Consider the following 26,950-nt stretch of genomic DNA (forward strand, 5'->3'; position numbering starts at 1 on the left):
GATGATATCTGTAAAGGGGTTATGTGCGAGGGCCGTGAGAGCTCAGGTCGATACTTCCGTATACGCAGAGAGATGACGGCTTCGACTTTTGGTGGGTCCCCTTTAGAGGATCTTTTGTTACAACAGCAAAGATTACCAATTTTATTGTTTAATCAGTTTGCTGAGGGCGATGCTTATGTTTCAAAGCTTTTGCAGAAAGTATTATCCGGGGACTAGGTCAGTACTTCCATACAGTAGAAGTCCCGGGATAATACCCCAGATATCACTGAGTATAAAGACCTAGTATATCAGAATACGGGACCTTTCAGACAAGATTTCGGGGGTTACCCATATATCCAAGAGTAGTTACCCACAAATCAAGCAAGTTTGATTTAGGTTTATATCTCGTTTCAATTACTAAATGTGCGAAAATCTACTGACACATCCGCAGTAAGATCGTTTATCACATTTTGACTTTCCAATTCTTTAGCGTGTTGTAATGGTCCACTGATGTACTATCATTTCCTCTTTTTTTACAGCAAAACTCATTTTTGACTTTATCATGTTTTTTTTGACTTTTTTCAAATTTTCTGATGTTTTTGGATTTTCTGAAATTCTTACTCCCCCTAAAATTCAAATACATCTAATGAAACTTGAAAACAAACTGTACAAAGCATGACAACTGATATCGAATCTCCTCAATTCACCATTCACTAGGCATAAACAATCAGAACTCCCCCTATCAACAAACTATTTTCCCATTTAGATTTCAAAACACTTAATTTTGTTTTAATCAAAATGGTTTTTCCGGAAAATAAGTTTGATTGATTTTACCACTTGTAGGTTACCATTTGTAGGAATATCCAACAAATGTTCGGGGTGTGGTTCATCATCTTGTCTTTCAACCAATGTAGGAAAATACAAGTACAACTTAATGTCCTTGATTTACCATTTTCAGTTCAGAAACCTCTGTACCACTTGTAAAACATAATCAACAAACATAAACAAACCTCTTTACCGTTTGTATGATGGACATTACCGAATAGAATTTTGAGAAAGATGCCGATTCATGCTCCACGCTTACCAACCTGGGAGCTCCGGCAAGTCCTGAGACTTACTGTTCATAATATGTACCATCCCAGTCACAAACCAGGGATGGTTCAACCTTTTCTTTCATTGTTTTCTTCTCGTAAAATTCCTTAACCCCTTTGACTTTTCGATCAATCATCTTGCCAAAGATGTGTTTTACCTTGGGGTTAAAGACCTTCTCAGCATCAAATTCTTTTTCATCAGCTTCACATTTTGATACAACTTGTGGCTCCACTGACTTTGTGGAATCAGTTTCATCGCCTGAAGATAGCTCCTCTGATTTCGACCTATCAGAATCATCGCTAGAGCTTTCACCACCCTTCTTCACAACCCATTTCTGGTTTTTAGATTTGGCTTTCTTCTTGTAAAACTTGTTTGAACTCTTACAATTTCAAAAATAGAATCTTTGAACAATTTTGTTCTATCAAGTGGTGATTCGAAAGCAAACACTTTTTCTGAGATTTTGCGAAAAACTCCCTGTTTTGATTGTATCGCCTGAGAACAATCTTTAGCGATATGTCCAACATTGTTGCATCGGTAACAAGTTCTCGAGTCTTTCTTTAGTTCAGCTTGTTTCTTTTTCAAAAATTCACTATTCTTTTCCCTCCAGAAACATGTCTTTTCTTCTTCATCTGTTGACGTACCTGAAACAAAGGACATTTTGGATTTAAAGTTACGAACATATTTCTCATTTTTCTGTGTTTCTGTAGGAGTAAAACCTAATCCTTTCTTTTTGAAATTACCGCTATGGTTTGATCTCTTTTGGAAATCTGAACCAGAACTGTAATTCTTTTTCTTGTTTAATCTCTGTTGTACTCTTGAGGTGTATTTTTTAGGTTTTTCGTTAAAACATAAGTCTTTAATTTCAGAAATATTAATTTCTGTGATTTTGAAAACCTTGTTTATCAATTCAGTTTTGACCCCTCTTAATGGAAATTCCTCATCAGAATATAATTTGTCCGAATTATTCAAAGTATAAGCAACTTTAAACAACCCATCATCCAAATTAGATTTTGATAAAAGAAATTTTCTATCATAAACTAATTTTCCCTGTTTTTCTGTTTGCACCAGAGTTTTTGACTCAGATTTTGACTCAGACACGGACTCCGACTTTAACTCTTCACTGTCATCACTATCTAACACATGATCCACAACTTTCTTCATCAATTGAGACTGTTGATCAGTGTCAGATGATATAAACACAACATCAATACTTTCTGGAAGATTGACCGACGACTCTGACTCCCACTGTAAATTTGTAGCCTTTTTGACTCTTTCATCGTTAGGATGTCTAGGCAAATATCCGTTTTCCAGTGGAGGTGGACATCTGTTATAACTGACACCTTTCTTCTTACCAGATGAAGCCTTTTTAGTATCCTTTTTCTTGTCACTCTTCCTCTTGTCAGCAATCTTTTCTTCAATACTGACTTCAGCTGCTTTTTCTTCAGTTACCTCGTCCTCTTCCCAGACCTTCATGCTCTCAATAGTCGGATAAATCCTGTCAATCACATAGGAAGTACATGAGTAACTTTTCAATAAACGATTTACTCTTTCAGTTTCAATTCGTTGCAGCTCAAGCTTCTGTTCTAAAACAGCACATTTTTCAATGTAATTGTTTACAACTTTTTGTTTTGTCATAAATGCTCCCTGAAGAGTCTTCATTGCTACAGCTTGCTCTTCACTAGTTTGATTGTACTGATTCATCGCCTTGTTCAGCACATCATAAGACTCCTTCAGTCTGTTTAAGTTGTTAATCAACGTGCTGTTCTGCTTTTTCACAATCTCACAATTTTTCACACTTTACCGGAACTTCTTTTGCGTCAACTTGTTCTTCAACTTTAAACTTAGGCACTTCTGTCATCTTTTGCCTTCTCACCACCGGCACTTCTTCATCATCACTACTCACCGGTGTTTTAATCTTCTTCTTTTTCTTCTCCTTTTTCACTTTTTCGTCTTCGCTATCACTCTCAGCAAGCAACTTCATATCTTCTCTGTATTTTCTCGCCCAATACTCTGTATCATCATCACTATCATCTACAATCTTTGCTGTAAATGCAGTGTAAGCTGTGGTTTGATCAGGAACATAATCATCCCAAGTAAAGTTTGCCCAGCTAAAACCTTCTGCAAGCTTTTCATCTTCTTGATCAATCAAACAAGCTTTTCCATTTTCTGGAATGTAATTATCCCAGGTAAATGATTGCTTCTAATTTGGATTAACCACACAAGCTCTCTTTCCTGTATCTTCAATCACATCTCTTCCATGTGCAGTCTGAGCTTGATGTTTTTGTTGTTGAGATGATTGACCAACTTGGTGGTAGATGGCTTTGCGATAGTAATCGTTGTTGTTGTTGAACGGATTTTGAGCTCCACTTGCTTCTCGGTTTGTGCACTCCCTCTTGAAGTGCCCCTTTTCCCTGCACCGAAAACAAGTAACTTTAGATTTGTCAAAACCTAAAGTAGAAACATTAGCATCACGAAGATCGTCTCTCCCCGTGATTTGTTTAAACTTCTCAGCTCTCCGTAAAACACTAGCCAAACACCACTTTATATCCATCAACTCCATCTCTTCAGCATCTATCTGGTCGTAGTCTTCTTTGGTTAGCATTGGATTGCCGATACGACCGGCAACAAAACAAGTATAAGATTCCAAAACCATTCCTAATAAAGACATTTGGTTTTTGGCAATATCCTCAGAATAATCTTGATCATTCTCAAGATTCAATACAATGTTGCACTGTAATTTTCTCCCGTTTTTAGTTGCTGAGATGTTCGGATCAAATGATGGAAATGAAGTAAAACTGGTTTTGCTGCTTGATCCAGATGATTGACTTTCAGATAAGCTCTTGGCACTCATACCAGTAACAACCTTTGGGAATGAATTCGACGATTTCTCATTTACCCCAGCTTTATAATACAATCCAATATCTTGTTCACCATCGAAATCTTTCATTCTAATCACTTTTCTCTGTTCCATCTCTTGAGCTTCGATCTTTTCAATGAACTTACTGAGCGTCAGATTGCTAAAACCTTTCTTGTTTCTGAGCATCATCAAGTATGTGCCCCAACTCTTGTATGGCAATGCATCAGCAAGTTTGTCGATCAATTCTTCATTACTCTTTTCAATACTCAATCTTTTCATATTTGCAAGCAAGTTACAGTATCGTTCAATAATCTCTCGTGTACTCTCATTCTTCAATCCACGGAATAAATCAAATTCTTTCTTTAGAAGCGACTTCTTGCTTTTAACCATCTCTTCACTTCCCCTAAACTTCAAACGTAACGCTTTCCAGATCGAGTACGACGTTCCATTGTGCTGTAAAAGAACCATGATATCTTCCTTCACTGCCTATTGAAGAAGACTTAGCATCATTTTTTCATTTTTGTACTTCTTCCTTTCATCATCTCTAAGATCTTTGATTGGAACTGGCTCTTCATCACTATTCAATGGTCGAATATACTTTGTTTCTACGCAATCCCAAGCATCAAGATAATTCGCTTGCACCCAATTTTCAAACCGACCTTCCCAACCCTTATATTCTTCGATGTTCATTAACTTGGGAGGTTTTTGCATTGTCCCGGTTTCGTTTTCTAGCATCGTGGTTTGAATAGCGGTGATCGGGGTACTTGGAGTAGCGAACGCGTTATAGAAATCCTCGTTCATTTTCAAATTTTCGAAAAATATAAAAAATCAGCTTTAAAAGCGAACCCAAATATCAAATGTATACAAAAGTGGTCTAAATGTTCAAATAAGCGGATCAGGTGAGTCCAAATAAGCGATCCAAGTGAAGTTCGATAAAGCGGTTCACAATACTATCCGATCGAGCGGTTCAGCAAACTCAAATTACGAGCGGTCCCTGATGAGCGGTTCCGGATGGGTCAAATAAGCGGTCCGAACGATTTACTTTGGAGCGGTTCACAATAATGGATTTGGAGCGATCCAAGGTCAACCGACCGAATGAGCGGCGCAAATTGATGTAGTACAAGCGGTTCCACTAAGAACCAAAAAACGATCCAAGGATGTTTCTAAAAGCGATCAGAAATTCGGACATCATTTTGGCTTACTTTTTCTTTGAATTTCAACACCAAGCTTTCAAGGATTTGTCTCTGTACTAATGCGCACAATCCCTGAGATTTTGAGCAGATTTCGACCGTTGGAAGTGTTTGAATCTGAAAAAGAATGAGTAGAAGATAGAAACTTTGATGATTTTCAGCTAATTCCTGTAGAACTCCTCCTCCTGAAGCTCTGATACCAATTGTAGGATCGTTTGGCGACCCGAATGAGTTGATCAGAGGCGTTTTCGTCAATTACAGGTGCGGAATAACAAGTAATCAACGTAGGAATAGCATACAATTCACTTTAAACACTTTCTGTATTGATTTGACGGTAAATACAACAAGTTCTCGATCCGGCAGCACTTCGGTACGAGATTCAACCAACTATTACAACTGAGATCGCCCCTAGGGTATATATAGGGCTTTGAGACCGCTTATTGGACAGGCCCAATAAGCGGCCCAGAGACACATGAGCGGCTCACACAAGTTACCACTCGAGCGACCCTGACATGTTCATACGAGCGACCCACATATCCTAATTGACCTATGAGCGATCCAACATGTCTAATACTATACAATCTCAGAATTTCTCGAATTACGTGCCCAGATCTAACGTTCTAAGACTTTGACTCGATACAAGACGGAATCAGCAGATGTAGTGCACCAACACTTTGACACAACTTATTCTCTCCCCTTCCAGATGAAAACCTTTAACATGCACTCCAGTGACCAAATCGTTATGTACCAAGTGATTCATTTTCCTTAGGTGAATATGCCCCATCTTTCGGTGCCATAACCTTGATTCTTTCTCCGTTGCTCTGGACACAAAACAATGAGCCTGACCCGTGGTTGTAGTAGCGACGCTCATGTCCAACACGTACAGATCGTTGACTCTTGGTGCCCTCATGATGATCCACTCTTCAGGTATCACAAATCCCGGTTTCAAGATCAAACATTCTTTGTCGGTGAAATGAGTAGTATACATCCTGTCACAGATCTGGGAGATACTCAGCAGGTTGTTCTCCAGCTCAGCGATGTAGTTAACTCTCTCAAACGTTATAATGCATGATCGTAATGGTAAAACGTATAAAGAAAACGAACATCTAAGAGCTGTGGTGAGAATAAAAGAAGAATTAATTAACAATCAACTGGGTGAACTTGCTAAATTGAAACTTAAAGTTCAAGAAGCAGAAATTGAAAATGAAAGAATTCAGTTGAAGTTAAACAGCTATAGCTCAGCAAGCTTTGTTTTGCAGCATATTGTTCCCAAACCTATAGGGAAAAACAAAGCTGGCGAGGATGTGTTTTCTGATGGAACGGGTGTAGGGTTTCACAAAGTTCCACCGCCAATCTTAGACAACTAAACGAAAAAGCAGTCTAGTTTGGTGGAAATTGAGGAAGAAAGTGATGTTAAACTTCCTGAGAACATTGATGTCACGTTCATGTCTTCCAATGACGAGGGTGTCCAAAGTGATGTGGTGAAAAGTGTGGTAGACAAAGTGCTTAAACCGGATTGTGACACTTCTGAGGAGGATGGGTGTTTCTTGGATAAATACATTCCGAAACAAAAGTCCAAGAACAACTTAGATGAAGAATCAAACCTTGTTATGTACAAGATGATGGGTTCGGATAAGTTGTTTTCGGATTCAGAGTTTCCGATCGAGAATGTTAACATGAACAAATTGACAAATGTTTTCAAACTTGTTGAAGTCGAGTTGTCAGCTGTGAACAATTTGAGTCGAAAGAAAGACAGGGTTTACAATAAGAAAACTGGTTATCCACCGCGTTTTTACAATAACAACAGAAACAACTGCTCGGGTGGTTATCAGGGGATAAACCGTTTCAGAAAAAGAATATTTCACACAAGAGGTTTGTTGAAAGGAAAAAGTTTGTGAACAGTTCAAGTTCACTTGCTGATGAAGAAAAAGAAATTTTTTCAAAATCGAACAAAGAATTTTTTGAGAAGAGAGTTTCACAGGCTCAGTCTGAAGGCACGAGTCGGGTAGCTGATACTCGTACTTGTTTTAGATGTGAACAGGTTGGTCATATTGCACGAAAGTGTACATATGTGAAGCCTAAGACTGAAGCTGTGAAGATTCAACAAAAGAAGGTTGATGTGAAGGGTAAAGCACCGATGTATGTTGAGAAGAAAGTTGTTGAAAAGAAAAACGTTAAAATCAACAACGTAAAAGTAAAAACTGAACCCGTAGAGAAGTCGGTAACTAAAAGTGATAAATTTTACAAAAGGGTTGCAGTAACTCAACAGGTGTGGAAACCTAAAATTGAGACAAAAGTTGAGAAGAAAATTTCAACTTCTGAGGAGAAAACGGCTGAAAAGCAAATTATTGTTGATTATGATGCAAATTTTCCGCCTCTCAAGGCTGAAAATTTCAAAATTCAAATTGCGAGAGTCAAGGTTGCACCTAAGGCTGATGAGGCCTGGGTGGACTCAATGTTTGACTAAACAGTTTGAATTGCCGGAGCTTCCTGGTTTGCGAAGCATGAATCGGCATCTTTCTTGAAGTTGTTTAAATGATGATTTGTTATGTGCAAGATCTTCCAAAACTTGTATCCAGGTGGATAATGGATAATGGAGCGTCAAGGCATATGACAGGGAAGACCGCATTGCTGTATGATGTGAATAACATTAACGGTGGTTATGTGGGTTTTGCGGGTAATCAAGGAGGAAGGATCATAGGTGAAGGAACATTGTCAAATGGCATTATAACGTTTGAGAGAGTTAACTACATCACTGAGCTGGAGAACAACCTGCTGAGTATCTCCCAGATCTGTGACAGGATGTATACTACTCATTTCACCGACAAAGAATGTTTGATCTTGAAACCGGGATTTGTGATACCTGAAGAGTGGATCATCATGTGGGCACCAAGAGTCAACGATCTGTACGTGTTGGACATGAGCTTCGCTACTACAACCATGGGTCAGGCTCATTGTTTTGTGTCCAGAGCAACGGAGAAAGAATCAAGGTTATGGCACCGAAAGATGGGGCATATTCACCTAAGGAAAATGAATCACTTGGTACATAACGATTTGGTCACTGGAGTGCATGTTAAAGGTTTTCATCTGGAAGGGGAGTGCATAAGTTGTGTCAAAGGCAAACAGAAGAAAAAGTCACACCTTACAAAGCAAGTCAATTCAGTTTCAAGACCTTTGGAAAGACTTCACATGGATTTGTTCGGTCCAGTGAATGTCAAGAGTATAACAAGAGATTCCTACTGTTTGGTTGTGACTGATGATTATTCCAGATTTTCTTGGGTTATGTTTTTGAAATCCAAAGACGAGACGTTTGACAGCCTGGTAGCATTGTTTAAAAGAATTGAGAATTTGTACCAGAGGCCGATCTGTAGAATTCGCAGTGATAATGGTACTGAATTCAAAAACAGTAAGATGGAAGAATTTTGTGACGAAAGAGGTATACTGCATGAGTTTAGTGCTCCGTACACTCCGCAGCAGAATGGAGTTGCAGAACGCAAAAACCGGACGCTAATCGAAACAGCCAGAACGATGCTTGCAGACTCTAAGTTACCAATTAATTTCTGGGCTGAAGCTGTTTCTGCTGCATGCTATACTCTCAACAGAGTTCTTACTGTAAAGAAGTTCAACAAGACGTGTTTTGAGCTACTCAATAAGCGCAAGCCGAATTTGGAGTATCTAGAACCATTTGGGTCACCCTGTACGGTGATAGAGCCTAAAGGAAAGTTTGGTCCGAAGAGCGTTGAGGGAATCTTTGTGGGTTATTCAAGTCCTTTGCGACGTGTCTTCATTCCAAGCGAGAAGCAGATTATTGAGGCAGCAAATGTTGAATGTCAAGGGTAACTATGCCGCCACAGAATCCTGGTGATTCATGGCGTTATCATTATGACAAACTTTTGGGATTCGTTTGACATGAGAGAAGAATCAGAGGAAGAAGAAGATTTCTTTGATGAGCTGGATATTTTGCGAGAGTATGAGTCGCAGCTCAGGCTCCCAGCGGAGCATTCTAGAAGACCTCGGGAAACTTCAAATGATGATGAAGCGGGTCCTAGTAATGTTGGTGAACATGATGATGAAGTTGCTCCTGGTAATCAGTCGGAGGTGAATGATGATCAAGAAGCTGAAAATATGCCAGTTTTTGACCATGGTGATTCAGACCTTGAGGGGAGCAGATCCAATTGTCAAGTCAAACAAACCAAGTTGGTGAACAAGATGCAGAGCAGAATGTTACTAATCTGGAGGGAAATGTAGATGTTCCAAGCGAAGTGATGCCGCGAACTCTTTCTTATCATCCAGAGGAGTTGATAATAGGAGAATTGCAATCGGGCGTTCGCACGAGACGTCAAATTGACCAGGGCTTAACATGTTTTTATTCTACAGTAGCACCTTTACAAACTGAATTTTCATTAAGCTGTTTTATCTCGCAGGTTGAACCGAGAACTTACAAAGAGGCGCTTACTGAAGACTCTTGGGTCATAGCGATGCAAGAAGAATTAAGTCAGTTTGAAAAGTTGGGGGTGTGGAAGTTAGTTGATTTGCCGGATGGTCAAAGGAAAATCAATACAAAATGGGTTTTCAAATGTAAGAGGGACGATAGAGGAGTGGTTGTAAGGAACAAAGCTTGACTCGTTGTTCAGGGCTTTAGTCAACAGGAGGGGATTGATTTTACTGAAGTCTATGCTCCTGTCGCACGACTAGAGGCTATCAGAATTTTCCTAGCATTTGCGTCTTGGAAGAATTTCAAAGTATATCAGTTAGATGTTAAATCAGCGTTTCTTTATGGGAATGTCAAAGAGGAGGTTTATGTTGGTCAGCCGCCGGGCTTTACTGACCCAATCCACAAGAACAAAGTTTATCTGCTGGACAAAGCGTTGTATGGTCTACATCAGGCGCCGAGGGCCTGGTACGAGACTTTGTCTCAACACCTACTTGCTAACCAGTTTATACGTGGAAAAGTGGATGCCACTCTCTGTCACACCCTGGCTTTGCGGAAGCGTGGTTAATTTGGTGTGACTTCTTAATACCATAGCTTAACCATAACAAGCTATATGAATTTAAAATCATGCAAAGTCATCCATTGAAAATAAAACTGTCAAACATTTTCTAGATGGGTAAACACCCAACAACCATTACTTGTCTTAAACAGTACAACTACTACCATAATGCAAACAAAATAAACACGGTTCAGGGGCCATGGCTTGTCCAGGAAAGAGCCATGAGCCTTGAACCCCGGATGACTCTGAATCTAAATGCAGCGGGAAATCCTGCTAAACCGTGCCAGATCCTTAATTCCCTGAAATACATGTAAGTTGAAAAATCAACAATAATGTTGAGCGAGTTCATGCGAAAATGAGTAAATAAACCTTTATCTTTATCAAAAACCCTGGTATGTAGCAAATAAGGAAAAAGAGATCACCAATGGTTTGCAAGGCCATTGATATGTGTAAATGCAAGTAGGAAGGCTCAAACCTAGCAAATTTATGCGTCGGGAACAAAGTCATCCCAAGGTCCGTTCTGCTGGACCTGGGACTGGGCTCGCTACACCCAAATAGATCTACCGCTCCTGCCCCTCGGTCCTACCCTGAGGATTAATGACCTCAAGTTTCCGCCTACCCATTCACATGATCTAAGTAACCCTCCTTACGCTAACCATACCATGTATAACATATCCATAATCATTGTAACATGTATTTCACCCCCGCAGTTTATAAAACTGAAAACAGTTAAGAGAAAAGGGGGACATGAACTCACAGTGAAGGCGTCACTAAATCAGTAATCCGAATATCCGTGTGCTGCGCAACGACCTACATGTGCTAATTCTATTAGACGGATGGCCGTGCTTTAGCTTCATAGTTGATATTTTTGGGAAACGGTTAGACAACCGCTTCGTGTGTATATTTGGTATTTTACTTTCCTTCCCAAGGATGGGGGATTTAAATACATGTGTATTCATATTATCTCATTAAGTCCCACTTAATATATTTTATTTCTTATTCCAAAATATAATTATTTTTCTCAAAAATAATATATTTTCTTTACATAATTCTTTTCCAAAATAATACGTTGACAACATACGTGTCGATGAATATTTCTGCGTAAAGCGTAAGTTACGTTTTAATGATTAGGTGGTAATAGAAATTACCGTTGTAACTTTTATGCTTGTCGTATAAGCGTTTGTATTATTTTGAGTTCGACAAAGTTTGTAAATATTATTTTTACTCTAAAAATAATATTTATACATTTTCACAAAATAATCATAAACAGTGTTGTGAAAAATATATTTATTGAATAAATATTTATCACGTTTATTTTTGTGAAAATCCCACCTCCGAATATTTAATAAAGTCATGGCGAAATATATTTTGTAAATACTTCAAAAATAATTCCAACACTTGTAAATATTCTAAGTGTTAGATTTTTAGAAAATTTCGCCAGAGTTTCCCCTGTAACTGGAGGTGGCCACGCTTTCAAGCGTATCATTTTCTTTTACAAAAACATCTCAACAATTTATTAAATCAACCGAAACAATTTTCCAACATGCTAAACAAGTTTTAACACTTCAAATTGTAGATTATTTTGCGAGGTCGTATTACCACATGAACTTGTAATTTTTCCAAGAGTCGTTTTGTAGATCACTTTATATTAGTGGATCTATTCATATAATAACTTAGTCTTGTAAAAACCCCGTTTTTAGAAACAATCACTCTTCACAACTTCCCGACAACTTTTGTGAAAACTCAATATTTTGTCGGATCTTTTATGTACAAGTGTTTCTACACTTGTAGTTTATAGAAAATCATACTTATTCATATCTTACCCATTTTTATAAAAACGTGATTTTCTCGACACCCGGTCCTACGAATATACCACTTGTACATCCGTAGATCGGCTTGTTTTAGATACTATTTTTCATGTCAAAACATTTTTACACAAGTTCATGTTTCCCGTGTGGTGGAGTTTCACCTTTTAACCCTTGTACACAAGAAACAAGTGTATGTCAAGATACGCGATCCGGACAAAGTCGGGTTAAACGATGATGAGAGCCACCACATCGTAGATCGTGCCATATTAATCAACATCTTCAAGTACTACGACTTTTACACGCGTTATGTGCTTTTATCCAACGAAATACACGTTTTTGAAGACTTTAAAGTTTCATTTAGCGGGTTATCGACATTCAACCATCAAAAATCCTTTTAACCACTTTAGACACGATTAATAATGAGTTTTAAACGTTATACCTCTAGCTCGGGGCTAGGGAAGATCTATGGCGAAAACTGCGTGGATAATAGCAAACGGTAGAGGTCCTCCGCGTTCCGTTTGTTCCGAGCTCCGTTGTACGTAACCACCAACACTTGAGTATACTTGGAACTTGCAAGACTTGAACCGACAATGGATGTGGGGGTGGGGTGGCTCACGGCCGAGAGGGAGCAAGGGGAGAGGGAGAGAGAGTGAAAGTGGAGTGTGTGTGTTTGTGTGTGTGAGAGGGTGGGGCTTTTTATAGAGATTTCGCCCTCGATCAACGTGCAATCTAATTAAATATTCAAATGTGTACCCTCCCCGGTCCCACTAGTTGGCCGATTTCCTTAGGATGTAATGGTGCTCGGTTCGTTTTCAATCGTTCAGTTACGGTTCAGTTTGGTTAAGTGCGTTACTTTAAGGTACTAACCTCGTTAGTTGTTTTAGTGCATTAAAAGCGGGTGTTAGGGTAATCAGGGACCCTAACTTGCTCAGAAAAGTACCAATATTAATTTTGGCAATATTTTTATGTTCCGGGTATTGTCCGGTTGTTCGGTCGGATAGTAATCCGTTAAAGTGCTTAAGATATCCGTTAAGCGTCATAAATAATATTTTTAGCGACACAATTTATTCTGCAAAGTGTCGGGAATAATTCCTCATATTTTGGCACTTTATTAATTAGCTAGAAGCTAGTGTGTTGATAAAAGTGCTGTGTTTTGTGCTTAAAGTTCGTTTTAGGCACGTCCAAATCTCTTTATCTTATCCCTAGAGACGTAATCATACAACCCTTGTATCCCTACACACACTATGGGTGTAGTGAAATATTTCCGGCTCATTCAGGCCTTTAGAGGCAGTGTTTGCCCGATGCTGGCTATATCAGCATGTTCACTGTGTATCCGTTTAGTGCTACTGTGCTTTTGTGCATCATGTTTGTCACTAAGGTTCAATAAATAAGTAGTGTAGTGACAGGAATATCAAAGTATGATGCAGATATGTACAAGTACCAACAATCAAGTAGCAGTTTATCAGCAAACTCAGTAAAGCACAGTAATTAGGCAACAATTAATAATTAATTAAGTCGTACGGATACCTGGTTTTGTGAGGGTTGTCACATTCTCCCCCCGTTAAATAAATTTCGTCCCGAAATTTTAAATTCTGCTTGTAGAAGCCGGGTCTTCTGGAAATAAATGGGGGTATTTCTCTTTCATTCGGTCTTCACGCTCCCAGGTGAATTCAGGACCATGTCTAGCATTCCAGCGAACTTTGACGAGCTTGACACTGCTCCGGCGGGTCTTGTTAACTTTCCAATCCGTGACCTCAACAGGTTCTTCAACGAAGTGGAGCGTGTCATCAATATGAATCTCGTCGGTAGGAATGGCAACGTTAACTTGAGTTGGACTCCTCTTAAGATTGGATACATGAAATGTATCGTGAACGTTATTCAGCTCGGCAGGCAGATCCAACTTGTATGCTACTGTTCCAATTTTCTTCAAAACCTTAAAAGGACCAATGTAGCGTGGATTCAACTTCCCACGCTTCCCAAAGCGTGCTACACCCTTCCAGGGTGATACCTTCAACAAAACCATATCCCCAACCTCAAACTCTTGAGGTTTCCTTTTCAGATCTGCATAGGTCTTCTGGCGATCACGAGCCGCGCTAATGCGATCTCGGATTTGCGCGATCTTATCTGTAGTTTCCTGAACCACATCGGGACCTACCAGTTGTCTATCACCTGCGTCAGACCAACAGAGCGGCGACCTGCACTTGCGTCCATATAAAGCTTCGAATGGCGCGGCACCAATACTGGTGTGGTAGCTGTTGTTGTATGAAAACTCAACCAGGGGTAAATGCTTATCCCAGCTACCGCCTAAATCCATCACACATGCTCTCAGCATGTCTTCCAATGTCTGAATCGTCCGCTCACTTTGGCCGTCGGTCTGCGGGTGAAACGCGGTGCTCATATTCAGCTTCGAACCAAAAGCTTCCTGGAAGGATTGCCATATCCTCGATACGAACCTTCCATCCCTATCAGAAATAATCGAGAGGGGTACTCCATGGCGAGTGACAATCTCTCTCATGTAAATTTCAGCCAATTTGCTTGTATGATCCTTTTCACGGATGGGCAAGAAGTGTGCTGACTTCGTCAAGCGATCCACTATCACCCAGATAGTGTCATGGCCCTTAGGCGTTCTTGGCAACTTTGTAACAAAATCCATGGATATTTCTTCCCACTTCCACTGGGGAATTTTCGGTTGCTGCAGAAGTCCCGAAGGCTTCTGGTATTCTGCCTTAACCTTAGCGCAAGTCAAACATTGGCTCACATAAATAGCAACATCGCCTTTCATCCTAGGCCACCAATAATAATCCTTAAGATCTTGGTACATCTTATCCGCTCCCGGGTGGATAGAGTACCGTGATTTGTGAGCTTCATCAAAAATAACTTCTCTTAAATCACCAAACAAAGGAACCCAAATCCTTTTCTCAAAACATAACGTTCCTTCCCTGTTTGGAACCAATATCTTCTCCATCCCACGGAGATATTCTTTCTCAAGGTTTCCCTCCCTGAGAGCTTCTTTTTGCGCTGCTCGAATGCGTGAAGAAAGATCGGTTTGGATAATCATTTCCATAGCCCTAACCCTTATGGGCTTGATTCTCTCCTTGCGACTTAGGGCATCGGCGACCACATTCGCCTTCCCCGGATGATACTTGATCTCGCAGTCGTAATCGTTCAGCAACTCAACCCATCGCCTTTGCCTCATATTCAACTCCTTCTGGTTGAATATATGCTGGAGGCTTTTGTGATCTGTAAAGATCGTACACTTCGTACCGTAAAGGTAGTGTCTCCAAATCTTCAAAGCAAAAACCACTGCGCCTAGCTCCAAATCGTGCGTGGTATAGTTCTTTTCATGTACCTTCAGTTGGCGTGATGCGTAGGCGATAACCTTTTGACGTTGCATCAACACGCAACCCAATCCTTGACGCGAAGCGTCGCAGTATACCACAAAATCGTCGGTACCTTCCGGTAGAGCTAAGATTGGCGCGTTGCAAAGCTTATCCTTCAACAACTGAAATGCTTCATCCTGTTTGATTCCCCAATCAAACTTTTTATCCTTTTGCGTGAGGAGCGTCAATGGCTGAGCGATCTTTGAAAAATCCTCAATAAATCTTCGATAATAACCAGCCAAACCCAAGAATTGCCGGATCTCGGTTGGCGTCTTTGGCGCTTCCCAGTTCTTGATCGCCTCGATCTTGGTTGGATCCACATGAATTCCACTTTCATTTACCACGTGCCCAAGGAATTGCACGTCTCTCAGCCAAAACTCACACTTAGAAAATTTGGCATACAACTGCTCCTTCTTCAGTAGCTCTAAGATAGCTCTGAGGTGTTGCTCGTGTTCTGCCTTCGTCTTTGAGTAGATCAAGATGTCGTCGATGAACACAATCACGAACTTATCCAGGTACGGCTTACAAACTCGGTTCATCAAATCCATGAACACTGCAGGTGCGTTTGTTAAACCAAACGGCATGACAAGGAACTCGTAGTGCCCATAACGAGTTCTGAAGGCTGTCTTCGGGATACTTTCCTCCTGTATCCGAAGTTGATGATATCCAGATCGAAGATCGATCTTGGAGTAGAAACTTGAACCTTGAAGTTGGTCAAACAGATCATCAATCCTTGGCAAAGGATACCTATTCTTGATCGTCAGCTTGTTCAATTCTCTGTAGTCAATGCACATACGGAAACTACCATCCTTCTTCTTGACAAACAAAACTGGAGCTCCCCAAGGCGAGAAGCTTGGTCGAATAAAACCCTTATCTAACAACTCTTGAAGTTGCGTTGATAGCTCTTGCATCTCAGACGGGGCAAGTCTATAAGGTGCCTTAGCCACAGGCGCGGCGCCTGGAACTAAGTCGACGCGAAACTCCACTTGCCTCTGAGGCGGCAAGCCAGGCAAGTCTTCTGGAAAGACTTCCGGATACTCCCTTACGACAGGGATGTCTTCGATCTTCGGCTCAGCAGCCTTTTTATCCACGATGTGTGCTAGAAAAGCAACACACCCTTTCTTCAAACACTTTCTTGCTTTCAGACAGCTGATAATCCGCAACGGCGTCTCACGCTTCTCTCCATGAACAACAATGGTCTCACCATCGTCGGTCGGAATACGAACAATCTTCTCGTGACAAACAATCTCCGCCTTGTTACTTGCTAACCAATCCATCCCTACTACCACGTCGAAGCTTCCTAACTGGACTGGTAGTAGATCGAGAGCAAACTCACGCTCTCCTAACTCGATTACACAACCTCTAATCATTTCATTGGCTTCTACTAACTTCCCATTAGCTAGCTCGATCGAATAAGGAATATCTAACTTACTAGCGGCTAAACCAAGCATGTTCTTAAATTCTAGCGATACGAAGCTATAATCGGCACCAGTATCAAACAAAACAGACGCATAGCGTTGGTTTACAGGGAACGTACCAGTAACAACATTGGGATCCTGGCGCGCTTCCCTGGCCTCCATGTTGAAAACTCTTCCACGAGCTTGGGTCAATTCCGGACAGTTCCTCTTGAAGTGCCCTTGATCTCCACAATTAAAACACCCGGGCCTCTGCCCGTTTCCACCATTGTTCCCAGCCTGGTGGTTTCCCCGGTTTCGGTTCACGGTGCCTGCTTGGTTAGCACGGTTTCCATTTCCTCCTTGATTTCCTTGTGGGCGGTTCCCATTACCACCACGGGTATTCCTATTCCCATTTCCTCCCTGACCTCCCCGGCCAGCATTTGCCCAACAAGTCTCCTTCAGGTGGCCAACCTTTCCACATGCTTCACAAACTTTCAACCCACAACGACCGGAGTGATGTTTTTGACATGAGTTGCACTTGGGCTGTGCACCCATGTATCCCCTGCTCTTCTTTCCACCACCAACTGAATCTTGAGCTGGTGCATTCGCTTCTCCCTTCTTGACCACCGTCCCGGTGCTTTGCTTGAAACTTGAAAACTTCCGCTTATTGCCACTAGATGACTCCACATGAGTCTCCTTTCCCTTGGGTTCAATCTCATCGAACTTGTTTAACCGAATCGCTTCTTCAGTTAAAGCCACACTCAGATCGATGGCTTCTGTGATGGTTGCGGGTTTGGAAGAAGTCACCATACTGATTATCTGAGGAGCCAATCCCCAGATGAAGCGCTCAACCCTCTTAAACTCGGGTGTTACCATATAAGGTACCACGTGAGACAGATCGTGGAATCTCTGAACATATTCCGCTATCTTCGACCCTTCCATCTTTAAGTGCCAAAACTCAGTTTCAAGCTTTTGAATCTCCGCGCGAGAGCAGTACTTCTTCCGCATAAGCTCTTTCAATTCGGCCCAAGACAGGGTGTAGGCGGCAGCTTCGCCTAGAGTTTGCACTTGAAGGTTCCACCAAGATAGGGCTCCGTCTAGAAACAGCCCTGAAATGTAAGTGACCTGCTGGTCGATCGCACATTTGCTCATACGGATGGTGGAATCAGTCTTCTCTGCCCAACGAACGAAGGCAACAGCACCGCCCGTGCCGTCGAAGTTTGTGGGCTTACAGTCCAGAAACTGCTTGAAGGTGCACCCTGCACATTCGTTTCAACATAGGAACTGTATTAGCAATCGTTACAGGAATCCGATTAGATCATGGTACGTCGTAAAGACTTAGGGTTACCATGAGTGGGATTCTGGTTGCCATTGCCATTGGAGCTACTCCAGCTGGGTCCTCCCTGCGATGCAGCATACTGAGCAATCGCGGCAGCAATGATTCCTTGCAGTTCTTCTTGAGTCGTGGGCATCGGCTGCGGTTGACGTCTTGGTGCCATTTTCTAAAGTTGCGTACGTCGATTAGGCCATAGAAATCATACGTATATAGTAATAGTAATAGCATATAACATCTCATGTTATCAATATATCACACACAACATCCCATGTCCAACATCCCATGTCCAAATAAAAATAATCAATCAAGTAAATCAGATATGATGAGAATGCGGCGATTGCATATATATCAAGACCATAAGCATAGTAAGTGTGTTAGTACATCCATCAATCACATAGGGGTTACATCACCCCTGTACAAAATACATCATATCAGTGTTACATACAAACAATACATCACATGTATCAAAAATCTGTGTGGTCAAATGGTCTTCAAAAGCTGTGCATAACAATCGCGGCTGTCTCACCGGTGTCTACCCTGGTAACGTCGATGATCTCTAGAAGGGTGGTGGTGGTGGAGGATAATGTAGGCGGCGAAAGAGAAGCCAATCCTCCTCCAAGGCCTGCTGGGTGCGGATCACGGATGCAATCTGCTGCTCTAGGATCGAAAGTCGAGCAACAATGTCAGGAGGAAAAGACCGAAATGGCTGAGCAGATGAGGATGACGGGCCAAGATATGGATAAGGAGGCATCTGAGCTCTCTCGAGCTCCTGCAAACGCTGAGAATGGGAATCATGCTGGTGTACAAATGACATCAAAAGATCCTCAATAGTATGGCCCAAATGAAATGGGTGGTATGGATCTGTGGGTGGCATGGGTGAGGAAGAGGACCAAAGTAATGGCGTGCTGGTAAGATCGATAGGTGCAACAGAAGATGGGATGGATGCTATCTGAGGCATGACAGGTAATGGCATCGGTACATGGCCAAATGGATGGGCGGAAGAGCCCTCTCCAGGCCCCGCTGGAGGTATGACAGAAGGAATCTGAAACGAGAACTCAGGATGGTGAGCATCCATGCGGTGAGGAGGAAGCGGCGGAACATCCTCGTCAGCCGGTATCCAACCGTGCTGAGCCTCCTCGTCAGGGGGATCCATGTGCTCTGCAAACAGAGCATGCTCGGGCTCAATAGGTAAGGGATCAACAGGAGCTAAAACAGGATCAACGTGAGCAACAGCAGGATCAATATGATCGACATGAGGGTCAACTGGAATGTCAGCGATCAGAGGGTCAACAAGAGGATCTACAACATGGTCAGCATCTAACAAAGGAATATCATCAACAGGAACATCGCCAAGTGGCTGACCCGCCTAAATAGGATCAACAGGAACATCAGCATGTGCCAAACCATGCTCATGTGCGGGATCGAAAGCAGCGGCCTGCTCTGGAGCTACTGCAGGCTCGGGATCGTCAAACGCCATATCGAAGTCAAAGTCCGGATCGATAGGATCAAAAGGGTCGGCAGGGTCAACGGGGTCCTCTACAGGCTGGTCCATATGAACGAACTCAATATCACGGTCTGGATCGAATCCAGGAGGAAATACAGGGTCAGAATCCTCGATATCGTCATGCTCAAAAACAAAGCTCGGCATAGGGGCGGCAGATGACGCCTGGTCAGGATCCGAGTCATGAACGAAAAGCTGCGTGCTCGCCACATGTGATGGAGCAGATGCCACAGACTCAAAGGAGTCTGGAGCTGGAGAATGAACAGGCGAGTCTCCGGCAGGAGCACCGGCGATCATCAAAAGACCGTCAGCGGGCAAAAGAGCTGGGTCAGGATCCTCGTCCTCGTATAGCTCATCATCGAAAAGATCAATATCGTCACCAGCCTCGGCATCAAGCATAAGCTCATAAGCTGGGTAGGATGCAAGAGGAATCGGGGCGGGAATCACAGCGAGAGGAAGATCCGCAGCAGGACCACCAACGATGGGCTCATCGACGCCGTCAGGTAGCGCGAATGGCTGAAAGTCGTCGTCGTCTGTACTGGTATAATCCGAGGTGTGCACCTCGTGCTCTGATGACATACTCTCGTCTGACTCCATGGGTCGGGGTCCAGTAGTGTCCGACTCTCCTGTATCTGAGGTATCCATGAGTCTGTAATACAATCACAAGTATGTACAAATATCAGTAAATCAGGTAATCACACAAGTTACCACATAATAATCACATATTCCTCCTAGTCCCACTAGCCTCCCAGCCTCCCAGACTGTCCTTCCTAGTCCCACTAGCCAACCTTTCCCAGCCTCCCAGACTGACTCCCTAGTCCCACTAGACAACTACCTCGATCGATTGGATCGAGCCTCGACCTCCCAGACCGAGCCTCAGCCTCCCAGACTGAGCCTAAAATAATAAAATATGCTCAACATTTGTTTATAAAAAGTTTTGGATCTGGACTTAAGTGGTATGCAGAAAAATGTTTTCGTGAGAGCCCTAGTGATCATAGTCTAGACTCAAAATGAACCCTAGTTCGCTATGATCAGAGCTCTGATACCAAGCTGTCACACCCTGGCTTTGCGGAAGCGTGGTTAATTTGGTGTGACTTCTTAATACCATAGCTTAACCATAACAAGCTATATGAATTTAAAATCATGCAAAGTCATCCATTGAAAATAAAACTGTCAAACATTTTCTAGATGGGTAAACACCCAACAACCATTACTTGTCTTAAACAGTACAACTACTACCATAATGCAAACAAAATAAACACGGTTCAGGGGCCATGGCTTGTCCAGGAAAGAGCCATGAGCCTTGAACCCCGGATGACTCTGAATCTAAATGCAGCGGGAAATCCTGCTAAACCGTGCCAGATCCTTAATTCCCTGAAATACATGTAAGTTGAAAAATCAACAATAATGTTGAGCGAGTTCATGCGAAAATGAGTAAATAAACCTTTATCTTTATCAAAAACCCTGGTATGTAGCAAATAAGGAAAAAGAGATCACCAATGGTTTGCAAGGCCATTGATATGTGTAAATGCAAGTAGGAAGGCTCAAACCTAGCAAATTTATGCGTCGGGAACAAAGTCATCCCAAGGTCCGTTCTGCTGGACCTGGGACTGGGCTCGCTACACCCAAATAGATCTACCGCTCCTGCCCCTCGGTCCTACCCTGAGGATTAATGACCTCAAGTTTCCGCCTACCCATTCACATGATCTAAGTAACCCTCCTTACGCTAACCATACCATGTATAACATATCCATAATCATTGTAACATGTATTTCACCCCCGCAGTTTATAAAACTGAAAACAGTTAAGAGAAAAGGGGGACATGAACTCACAGTGAAGGCGTCACTAAATCAGTAATCCGAATATCCGTGTGCTGCGCAACGACCTACATGTGCTAATTCTATTAGACGGATGGCCGTGCTTTAGCTTCATAGTTGATATTTTTGGGAAACGGTTAGACAACCGCTTCGTGTGTATATTTGGTATTTTACTTTCCTTCCCAAGGATGGGGGATTTAAATACATGTGTATTCATATTATCTCATTAAGTCCCACTTAATATATTTTATTTCTTATTCCAAAATATAATTATTTTTCTCAAAAATAATATATTTTCTTTACATAATTCTTTTCCAAAATAATACGTTGACAACATACGTGTCGATGAATATTTCTGCGTAAAGCGTAAGTTACGTTTTAATGATTAGGTGGTAATAGAAATTACCGTTGTAACTTTTATGCTTGTCGTATAAGCGTTTGTATTATTTTGAGTTCGACAAAGTTTGTAAATATTATTTTTACTCTAAAAATAATATTTATACATTTTCACAAAATAATCATAAACAGTGTTGTGAAAAATATATTTATTGAATAAATATTTATCACGTTTATTTTTGTGAAAATCCCACCTCCGAATATTTAATAAAGTCATGGCGAAATATATTTTGTAAATACTTCAAAAATAATTCCAACACTTGTAAATATTCTAAGTGTTAGATTTTTAGAAAATTTCGCCAGAGTTTCCCCTGTAACTGGAGGTGGCCACGCTTTCAAGCGTATCATTTTCTTTTACAAAAACATCTCAACAATTTATTAAATCAACCGAAACAATTTTCCAACATGCTAAACAAGTTTTAACACTTCAAATTGTAGATTATTTTGCGAGGTCGTATTACCACATGAACTTGTAATTTTTCCAAGAGTCGTTTTGTAGATCACTTTATATTAGTGGATCTATTCATATAATAACTTAGTCTTGTAAAAACCCCGTTTTTAGAAACAATCACTCTTCACAACTTCCCGACAACTTTTGTGAAAACTCAATATTTTGTCGGATCTTTTATGTACAAGTGTTTCTACACTTGTAGTTTATAGAAAATCATACTTATTCATATCTTACCCATTTTTATAAAAACGTGATTTTCTCGACACCCGGTCCTACGAATATACCACTTGTACATCCGTAGATCGGCTTGTTTTAGATACTATTTTTCATGTCAAAACATTTTTACACAAGTTCATGTTTCCCGTGTGGTGGAGTTTCACCTTTTAACCCTTGTACACAAGAAACAAGTGTATGTCAAGATACGCGATCCGGACAAAGTCGGGTTAAACGATGATGAGAGCCACCACATCGTAGATCGGGCCATATTAATCAACATCTTCAAGTACTACGACTTTTACACGCGTTATGTGCTTTTATCCAACGAAATACACGTTTTTGAAGACTTTAAAGTTTCATTTAGCGGGTTATCGACATTCAACCATCAAAAATCCTTTTAACCACTTTAGACACGATTAATAATGAGTTTTAAACGTTATACCTCTAGCTCGGGGCTAGGGAAGATCTATGGCGAAAACTGCGTGGATAATAGCAAACGGTAGAGGTCCTCCGCGTTCCGTTTGTTCCGAGCTCCGTTGTACGTAACCACCAACACTTGAGTATACTTGGAACTTGCAAGACTTGAACCGACAATGGATGTGGGGGTGGGGTGGCTCACGGCCGAGAGGGAGCAAGGGGAGAGGGAGAGAGAGTGAAAGTGGAGTGTGTGTGTTTGTGTGTGTGAGAGGGTGGGGCTTTTTATAGAGATTTCGCCCTCGATCAACGTGCAATCTAATTAAATATTCAAATGTGTACCCTCCCCGGTCCCACTAGTTGGCCGATTTCCTTAGGATGTAATGGTGCTCGGTTCGTTTTCAATCGTTCAGTTACGGTTCAGTTTGGTTAAGTGCGTTACTTTAAGGTACTAACCTCGTTAGTTGTTTTAGTGCATTAAAAGCGGGTGTTAGGGTAATCAGGGACCCTAACTTGCTCAGAAAAGTACCAATATTAATTTTGGCAATATTTTTATGTTCCGGGTATTGTCCGGTTGTTCGGTCGGATAGTAATCCGTTAAAGTGCTTAAGATATCCGTTAAGCGTCATAAATAATATTTTTAGCGACACAATTTATTCTGCAAAGTGTCGGGAATAATTCCTCATATTTTGGCACTTTATTAATTAGCTAGAAGCTAGTGTGTTGATAAAAGTGCTGTGTTTTGTGCTTAAAGTTCGTTTTAGGCACGTCCAAATCTCTTTATCTTATCCCTAGAGACGTAATCATACAACCCTTGTATCCCTACACACACTATGGGTGTAGTGAAATATTTCCGGCTCATTCAGGCCTTTAGAGGCAGTGTTTGCCCGATGCTGGCTATATCAGCATGTTCACTGTGTATCCGTTTAGTGCTACTGTGCTTTTGTGCATCATGTTTGTCACTAAGGTTCAATAAATAAGTAGTGTAGTGACAGGAATATCAAAGTATGATGCAGATATGTACAAGTACCAACAATCAAGTAGCAGTTTATCAGCAAACTCAGTAAAGCACAGTAATTAGGCAACAATTAATAATTAATTAAGTCGTACGGATACCTGGTTTTGTGAGGGTTGTCACACTCTCTTCACTAAAGTCGTTGATGGTCATCTTCTGATAGTACAAATTTATGTGGACGATATAATTTTTGGGTCAACGAATGAGATGTTGTGCAAAGATTTCGAACAGGTGATGAAGCAGAAATTCGAAATGTCATCAATGGGGGAGATGAAATTCTTTCTGGGTTTACAAGTTGAACAACTTCCTGAGGGAATTTTCATTCATCAAACGAAGTACGTGCATGATATTCTAGAGAAATTTGGAATGTCAAGTTCTACTCCAGCTGCTACCCCACTTGCGACTAATCATGGGATTCACCCAGATCTCACCGGAGACAGGGCTGATGAAACGTTTTACCGTTCCATGATAGGTTCTTTAATGTATCTGACTGCTTCACGTCCTGACATCATGTACCCAACGTGCCTCGCAGCAAGATTTCAGTCTAACCCGAGAGCATCGCACATGATTATTGTCAAGAGGATATTACGTTACCTGAAAGGTACTCCGTCATTGGGGTTATGGTATCCTAGAAAAGGTGCTTTTATGCTCAAAGGGTATTCTGATTCGGATTTCGGATGCTGCAAAGTCAATGCGAAATCAACAACTGCAGGATGCCAGTTCTTTGGTCCAAGATTGGTTACCTGGCAGTGTAAGAAACAAACATCTGTGGCGCTATCTACATGTGAAGCGGAGTACGTTTCTGCTAGCAATTGCTGATCTCAGATCCTGTGGATACAGCAACAGATGCGCGACTACGGTTTGCAGTTTCTTAACACACCTCTGTTTGTTGATAATGAGGCCGCAATTAATATAACTAAAAATCCAGTACATCACGCTAAAACTAAACATATCGAAATTCGTCATCACTTTATTCGCGATTGATTCGAGAAAAAGTTGACACGAATTGAGAAAATCCACACTGACGAACAAAAAGCTGATTTGCATACTAAAGCTTTTGTTAAAAATCGGTTTCAATATTTGTTAAAACTTAATGGTATGAAATTGCTTTCGGTGTCGGATGGGGTTGTGAGCGTTGATGAGAGTACTGTTGCAGATGAAGATGAGAAACAATCTGCGATGGTTTGTCGATTTTTTACGTGTTTTGGTATTTAGGGGGAGATAGATAGTTGTACATAGTTTATTTTCAGAAAAATACAAAAACAGTAAAAAATGCAAAAATCCAAAAACATGATAAAATTGAAAAAGAGCTTGTGTATATAGGGAAAATGATTGTACATCGGCTAGACAATTACAGTATGCTAAAGATTTGGAAAGACAAAAAGAGTTAAACAGTCTCACTAATGATGTGTCGATAGGTTTTCGTACCTTTAGTAGATTTATTCGGGATATAAACCTAAAATTTCAAACTTGTGAAATTCGTGGGGAACACTACTTGGATATATAGGTAACCCCTGAAATCTCGTTTGAAAGGTCTCGTATTCTGATATACTAGGTGTTTATACTCTATGATGTCTGGGGTATTATTTCAGGACTTCTTCTGAACGGTAGTTCTAACCTAGTCCTTGGCTAATACTTTATCCAAAATGGTTGAAATATAGCATGAAGCCCTCAGCTGATTAGACAATAAAATTGATAATCATCTGTTGTAGCTGAAAAGATCCTCTAAAGGGGACACACTGCAAAGTCGAAACTGATATCTCTCTGCTGAACGGAAGTTCTAACCTGAGATCCCTCAGTTTTCACATTTAACCCCTAATTTATGTACAGACATCATTGTAGTATTCTTGCCTGTAAGACTGAATATTGGGATTCTGGATACGGGAGTATATTCAAGAGGTGGGACACATGAATTGATCTAAGTTCTTAAAACACTTAAACGGTATCCTGAATAGATTGAAGTTTGTGTGAGAATTTAAGATGGATCAGTATATCGACAATCGAGGTGAATTGTTTAAGTCTGAGTATGAAATGTAGCTTAACGGTACTTGTAATCTGTCTGAAAAGCTGATATGATTCCTTGACACGCTCGCCAAAAATAAATCTGTAAATAGTTTACTTTTTGCAATTTAAGTTTTCTGTATTTCATTTCTTAGTTTAGATCACATTAAAAATTCAAAAAGATGTTATTTCTGCTTTATTTTAGACAAACCAGAGTGGAAAGTTGATTGTCGGATTCTAGAAAGATGAAGCAGATGCAGGAGATTCTGAGCTGAAGAATGAGGAGAGCTTATATTGTTGGAAGTTTGATTGTTTTTCAAAGTCAAAATCAAGTTCATTAAGTTGATACTTGTTATTTTCAGAAAAAGTTGAAAATGATTTTACTAAATCAGTTTGATTCGTCAAAAGATCAACCAGGGTCATTAAATTGAACTTGGTAGATTAATCAGGTGTTCAGGGTCATTAACTTGAACTTGAAAACTTGAGTGGATTTCTTAAGAGCTGATTGATTTTTTTTATTGTTTAGAAAAGATAGACTGTAATGTTATTAGTTGAGTAACAGGTTTGGAGACCTCATTATTCCCACAGAGGCAAATTGTCAAAACTTGAACCAGATACCTTAGATCCCAGCATACTGAGAGGGGGAGTCTGTGAAAGGGGGAGTCTGGATCATCAGCTAATGGGAGCTTGAAGTTAGAGCTAGGAGACAGTACTGGAACTTGTGAAGAATGCTTGTGAGAATAGACAGAGTTGAGGAAAAGACTAAGACTGAAGACTATGGATCTGAAGACTGATAAAGACTACGTCAACATCCAAGGGGGAGTCTGTTGATGCACGGAATGTCTGTTGACTGTGTCTACAAGAAGTCTAATGTCTAGATTGGTCAACAGGGGGTCAAATTGTAAATATTATGTTAAATATAAGTAGGTTCGCTTTTATGTCATTGTATATAGTGGTCCGCTCATAGGTGCTTAATATGATCCGCTTATTGTGCAGTGATGTAGGTCCGCTCATATGGCATGTCATATGAGCGAACCCACATGTCTATATATAGGAGAGTCTTCCGAGCGGTCCTCATACGTATGTTTGTATGCTGGAGCGAAACTCTG

This window comes from Helianthus annuus, chromosome 7, assembly GCF_002127325.2.
Source record: "Helianthus annuus cultivar XRQ/B chromosome 7, HanXRQr2.0-SUNRISE, whole genome shotgun sequence".
In the NCBI taxonomy this organism is placed as follows: Eukaryota; Viridiplantae; Streptophyta; class Magnoliopsida; order Asterales; family Asteraceae; genus Helianthus; species Helianthus annuus.